The sequence below is a fragment of the Nematolebias whitei genome, chromosome 15 (genome assembly GCF_014905685.2).
Source record: "Nematolebias whitei isolate Nwh7 chromosome 15, NemWhi1, whole genome shotgun sequence".
Lineage (NCBI taxonomy): Eukaryota > Metazoa > Chordata > Actinopteri > Cyprinodontiformes > Rivulidae > Nematolebias > Nematolebias whitei.
The window spans coordinates 32,191,763-32,197,980 of NC_056512.1; the positions used below are offsets into that span (position 1 = coordinate 32,191,763).

The 6,218-nt window shown below is 37.3% G+C and overlaps 1 protein-coding gene and 1 long non-coding RNA gene across 2 annotated transcripts in view; both read right to left on the bottom strand.

Moving 5' to 3' along the window:
• The window catches only part of LOC119421674 (ras-related protein Rab-26-like), a 156,412-nt gene that overhangs the window by 42,698 nt on the left and 107,496 nt on the right, over window positions 1-6,218 (bottom strand). The window lies entirely within an intron of this gene.
• Window positions 4,423-4,974, bottom strand: LOC119421675. The gene is made up of 3 exons (XR_005187375.1): window positions 4,895-4,974; window positions 4,734-4,815; window positions 4,423-4,616 (listed from the first exon to the last, which is right to left on the bottom strand). It is a non-coding gene; the product is annotated as an uncharacterized LOC119421675 (long non-coding RNA).

Genomic DNA, 6,218 nt, shown 5'->3' on the forward strand with positions numbered 1-6,218 from the left:
TTCTAGTTAGAGATTCATGAGTCTAACAGCCTCAGGGTAGAAGCTGTATATATTTTAAACAAAATTTCAAGCAGTTTAGTGTCATGAAGTACTGACATGTATTTAATTTCCATGTGAACGCATACAATGATACTTGTGTACAAATGTCATAATGAATATTTTATATATAAAGTATTCTTTAAAAATGCATGCGATCATTATTAAATTTGATGTAATTTGAGCAACAAATAATTGTATAATTAACTAACTATAGCTGGAAGTATGCATTGACTTTGTAAATGAGAGTTTGAAAATTTCTGAAGAAACTGGCACATTTTTGGTGATTCTTCGTTTGTTTTTAGGAGCTGGTATAGAAAAACTCCAGAAGACAGAGTGAGGCGCTCTGACAACCTGAAGAAGCAGCACTCTCTGGGTTAACACCCAGCTCAACACCGCCTGACCTGTGAACTTGAATTTTTAATCTTTTACAAATCTTGAACCACTTTCATTTCTGTGCTGCTAACAAATGGATTGTTTCCTAATGTGTGAAATGAATGTATTTTAGTCCACTGATAAACACTAAAACAGTGCTAATGTTTTGGCTGTTGCCTCTTGGTGAAATGTTATTTGTGTGTATAGAAAATGGAGTTTTCCAAGACTGTCAAGTGATTTAAGTATTTACCAAGTAGCTGTATGCAGGCTTAATGTCGGAGCCAAAAGAGAAGTTAGAGAAAGAAATGTGCCTGAGAACACCTCAGCCTTCTGCTGTATTTTAGCATGCTTAAACTGTATTTTTCAGCTATGTTCATAAACATGAAGCTCATATAATTGTACCTAAATTTAAAAAATCATTTTTATGATGTCTGTCAGATACTGTAGTTGTAAAATTTAGTCTTAAGATGTGAAGAATGCATGGATTGATGTGTTTTTTGTTCAAGGGCTTCAAGTACCTTTGTGTCCCTAGTTGAGTTATTGGTGCTGAATCTGAAATACTTTAAGACGTTTCATCGTGTTTTACCATTTGGCTTCACTTAATGCTTAATTAAAAAAATCTAAATGTATTTACATGCTGCTGTGATGTTATTTTAAAAGTTTCTTATAAAGATTCAAAGCAGATGTTTGCATTAGTTGCAGTTGTTGTGTTGATGCTTTCCTCTGACATACAGTAGCTGCACTGTTAGTGTGTTGGGCACAAATTTAGTTTAAGTTCTTCATTAAGTTTTAACCAAGTGAGCCGAGTTTTCAGTTGAAGAACGGCACGAGAAAGTGCCTCCCTGTGGCCACACTTAAAGACACTCCTTTTGGCAGTGAACGATTGTGTGGCTAAAAAACAAAGGAGCATTTAACCAGCAGCTCTGGTGAAGCTGGACCTTTTGTGCATTTATGAACTTGCAGCTACAGAAGTTCTACAGATGTTTCCAAGAGAGTAGTGAGACCAGCTATGTTGTATGGTCTGGAGAGAATGGCATTGACAAAAAGACTGGAGAAAGAACTGGAAGTGGCAGAAATGAAGATGTTGAGGGTCTCCTTGGGAGTGACAAGAATGGATTAGGAATGAGATCAGAGGTACGGCACAGGTTGAACTGGGAGATAAAGTTAGAGAGGCCAGACTGAGATGTTTTGGACATGTCCAGAGGAGGGACAGTGGGTATATTGTTAAGACGGGAGAAATGAAGCTGTTGTCAGCAAAATGACAAAAAAGAGGAAGGTTAAAGAGGATGCAATTAGAGAGGACATGGATTTAGTTAAAGTGATGGTAGATTGAGATGGAGGATGACTCATGGTGACTCCTGAAGAGGGAACAGCAGAAAGAAGAAGTTTAGGTTTGTCCTTCACTTATTGTTGCGTTCGTCTCCTTCCTCCTCCTCAACTGAACCGTTAGCAACTGTTTTTGGCATAGCATACCTTTATTTGGGGCCAAGTTAAGGTATATTGGTATATTTTCAGTCGTCCAGGACATTTATTTATTTTCCTGCTTGCCCTCAGCAAAGGCAGACACTTCTTCCTCCTGCTCCGGCCGTCCCTGCTCTGCTCTTTGTCCTGCAAACCTTTTACAGGGCCTCTTTTTGCATATCTTCTGAATTGTAAACTATGGATCTGATCAGCTGATCAATGCAATTGATCCCATTTTTTTAACAAGAAGACAGGGCTAAGGAGAGCCCTCCTGTGTGTACATAATTGGATTTATGCTAAAAGGATTCTGCTTTTTGGGACTGGTGGTTACCTGGATTATCAACAAATTCTGAAAACATCAGCAGCTGTTCTGGCCATTTTTAAGCTGCCTGGCGTGAAGGAATGTGCTGTGCTCGACAACACCCTGACTCAAATGCTGTGCGAGCCGAGCCGTCAGCTGGATGTGACTCTTGCAGAGAATCGCAGACTACTTGCAGTTCCTGAATCTCGCTGGCAGGAAGGAACAGATCTTGGAGAAGCTGTAAGCTCGACTGGGCGTATGTAATCACAATTTGTCTGTTTGGAGTCGCCATGAGATGAACTAGTGAGACTGTAAAGGCAGACGGAAATTAACAGAGCTCGGTCTGACCCAAAACAAATGTTGATATCTGAATCTGGCTCCCCCTGCGTTGGCCTTGGAAGGTTAACTATCTCAATTTCTCCTCGATGTTATGGAAACAAGATGCTCCACTCCCCAGGGACATGGACCTGTGTTAAAGCACAACCGAGCCGGCTGATAAACATGATGAGGTGACAGTCTATTCTTACATTTTCCCTAAAAATACATACACAAATGCACTTTATCTGAAGGTTTATTGGAAGGCATTTGTTATCAAATACATTTTTTTCATTCAACCTTTATTTATACAGGTTAGTCACATTAAGCCACAAGGACTCATTTACAAGAGACCCGTTTTAAACAAAGAACACAGATGCAGTACAGACTAGGGGTTGAATAGACTAGTTGACTAGTCGACTCTAGGGCATCTCGCAAGTTTTTATATTTCAAATAGTCCCCCCCCCCCCCCCATTGTTTCCAGTGTGTGTGTGTGTGTGTGTGTGTGGGTGGGTGGGGATAAAATTAAATAAAACTAAAATCAGTGGGGTTGGTAGAGCTGTCATTTCTAACACGGCCGCGCCCAGTCCAAGCCAAAATAATGTGCTGGATGGGCGGGTGGGTTGGTGTCGGGCTTTTAATTGCATCGGCAGATGATCCAGTTTGGATCACCAACGGTCGCACTGACCGGCCGGTTAAAAGACATACACAAAAGTCCAGATAGATCACTGCCAGACACACCTGAAGCTCACCAGTCGCTGCGTCAGCCGACACACACGACCATTTAAAAAAAGGGACAGCTGTTCACTACGCTACAGAAAAGTCCAGATGGATGACTGCCAGTGATCCACCTGTGGCTTAAATGGACCCAGCTGCTGTGTCAGCGGATGCACATGTCCGACGACCATTGATAACTAAAATAATTATAATATTATAATAAGGTGCTCCACGCTGTTCTTAGCCTTGTTTTTTTATGTGCCGCACGTTTCTTTCACTTTTGCAGCTTAATAATAGTTTTGGTTTTCCTGTGATTTATTTGCAGTATGATAAATGGTAGGAGCATAAATATACGCCCAATGTTTTGTTGTTGTTTTTTTTGTAAATAATGACATTTTTTCTTCCTTTTTTTGCGAATATGATATAGCCTCTTGAGTTCCTATGACATCATCGATTAGTGGACGTCGACTCAGCTTTTACCATTTTTAAATCGCCTTTAAAAAATCTGTAGTCGTTTAACCCCTAGTACAGACAGCAATAGACAATCAGATAAAGGCATATAAAATAAAAAAGTAAATAAAAAAAATTATATAAAATGAACCAAAAACAGTTACATAATAAAGCGATGTAAAATACTAAAAACAGGAACATGTCTGTGTTGGTTCTTGCCATGAACTTAGCAGTTGTGTAAAATCCCTTAGAGGGGTCAAGGTCAAGAGCTTCAGATATTTTTGCAAGGTGTTTCTTGCATGCATGCAGTTAGAATTGACTTACATATAAAAAAAATCAGCAGAAGAATATATCTAATGAAGTCAAAAATACAAATAAAAATGCATAAAAATGTGTTTCTTTGCTTTTTCATGTGAACACACCAAAAAAGTTAGTCTCGTTCTTGCATGTGTTATCCAAAATGTAAAACTTAACTCTTCTTAAAGCTATTTTGGTCAACTCATGCATACAATATGAGCTAAAATTAATATTGATTATAAGTTTCATAAAATTAATTGCATTTAAAAACTCAAAAACTAATGAAACAACACTTTAAAAAATTAACATAAAATAAGATACACTACTACTACATACTATAAGAACCTTGTTTTTTCCTACAATTTGTTAATAAAAGATAATAAATGAAACATTTGTTTGGGTTTTCCCACCTATCACATTTTTCTTTCTGAAATTAATAAAAGGCCATTAAAAAAAACTTAAATCCCAGAGTGAAGTCAAAGTATGTGTTAAAATATTTCTTAAACCGTGAATTAAAAAAGGTGGGGGAAAAAAACAAACAAAAAACAGAGCAGTGTCAAAGTAATTCGCATCATTCACTGTTTTTCACATTTGCCTGTAAAGTTTTTCCATCTTGAACTTTTGTGTCACAGTGATGGATCTTTGTGTCTTGGATTCGGGGCAGCTGTTTGATAGAAAAGGCCAAATGTTATTAAAATGTTTTTTTAAATACTGATCAGAGAAAAAGCATTTCACAATAACGCCTTTGACAAATGTTGTGGTCGTGTACTTGAAGCTTTACCCATTTTAGGCTCTTTCTTCATTCAAACCATTCTTCAGCAAATTGTAGTTTTGCTGTACCTCCTCAAGCTCTGCAGCAACATCTAAAAAAAAAAAAAACTACTTAGTGTTTGTATTGTCAAACATTTAGATAATTTATTTTTATGTGCATATGACAGTTACCTGGGCATGATTGGTTGGTCATGAGTGAGAGCCAAATAGACTTTTTCAGCGTGTCCTCCAGTTTTCTGGGGATTTCCTCCTAAGTCAAAATAAAAATCTTTAAATCCCTTTGCAAAGTCCTTAACTGAGTTAAGGATAAACTGATTCACAAAAACAAGCTATTTTATTTAAAATTGTGTGTGTAGACTAGACCAGGGTATACTCAAACTTTTTGGATTCAGGGGCAAAAGTTTCAGGGACCCCCTCATAATCCTCAATTTAATGCAATAGAAATATTTGTGTAACATAAATACTAAAGACCTGTTCTTTAATAGTGTTAATACAATTTTTATACTTTTAAACATGGGGTATTTTTCATCCAAGACGATTAATTAACAAAATTTTTAATTTCAACTTTCAGAAATTACAGTTTTGACAAAATTAACAGCATAAAAAACAATTTAAAACTTTACCTATTCACATAAAAGAAAAGCTCTGCAGAGAGTGGAGTCAGTCTCCCCACCATCACAGACATCTACACCTCCAGATGCAAGAAGAGGGCCACCTGCATCAGGAAGGACCCCACTCATCCAGCACACTCACTTTTTACCCCGCTTCCCTCTGGCAGGAGGTTAAGGACCATTAAATGTAGAATTACTAGACTGAGGAACAGCTTCTACCCTGAGGCTGTTAGACTCATGAATATCTAACCAGGAAAATCACTGTGAAAAATCACATCAATATGATGCTGATCTGTTTCATGTTGCTGTGTTTATTTGTACTCATCTGCTCACACAGACTAATGTTCGTGCTGCTGTTTGGCGTATTCTTTTTTTTTTAATACTACTAGGGCTTAGTGTATTTTTACTTTAGTTAACCTTTTTTTTAGTTCATATCTTAGATCTTTTTACTGTTTTTCTTTTACGTTTTATACTTTTGTTGGATGTAACTGGGACCTGTACACAATTTTGTTCCACCACATGTACCACATGCGGTGTGTATGACAAATAAAGAAATCCTTGAATAATGAACATAAATGTATTGCCGCTTCTTCAAATTATTACAGAAAACTCTTTACATAAAACTGAACTGAATCATAACAGCAGTGAATTCAAAAACGCTCAAGACAAAAACAAATGGACTTTATTTGGAACAGAAGACGTTTCGCTTCCCATCTGATGAAAATTGAAACGTCTTCTGTTATAAATAAAGTCCAGTTGTTTTTGTCTTGAACGTTTTTGAATTTACCATGTCCTGGATGACTGAGAATCTTCACCAGTGTGTAAAAAAAGTAGTCATACACACACACACACACACACACACACACACACACACACACACACAC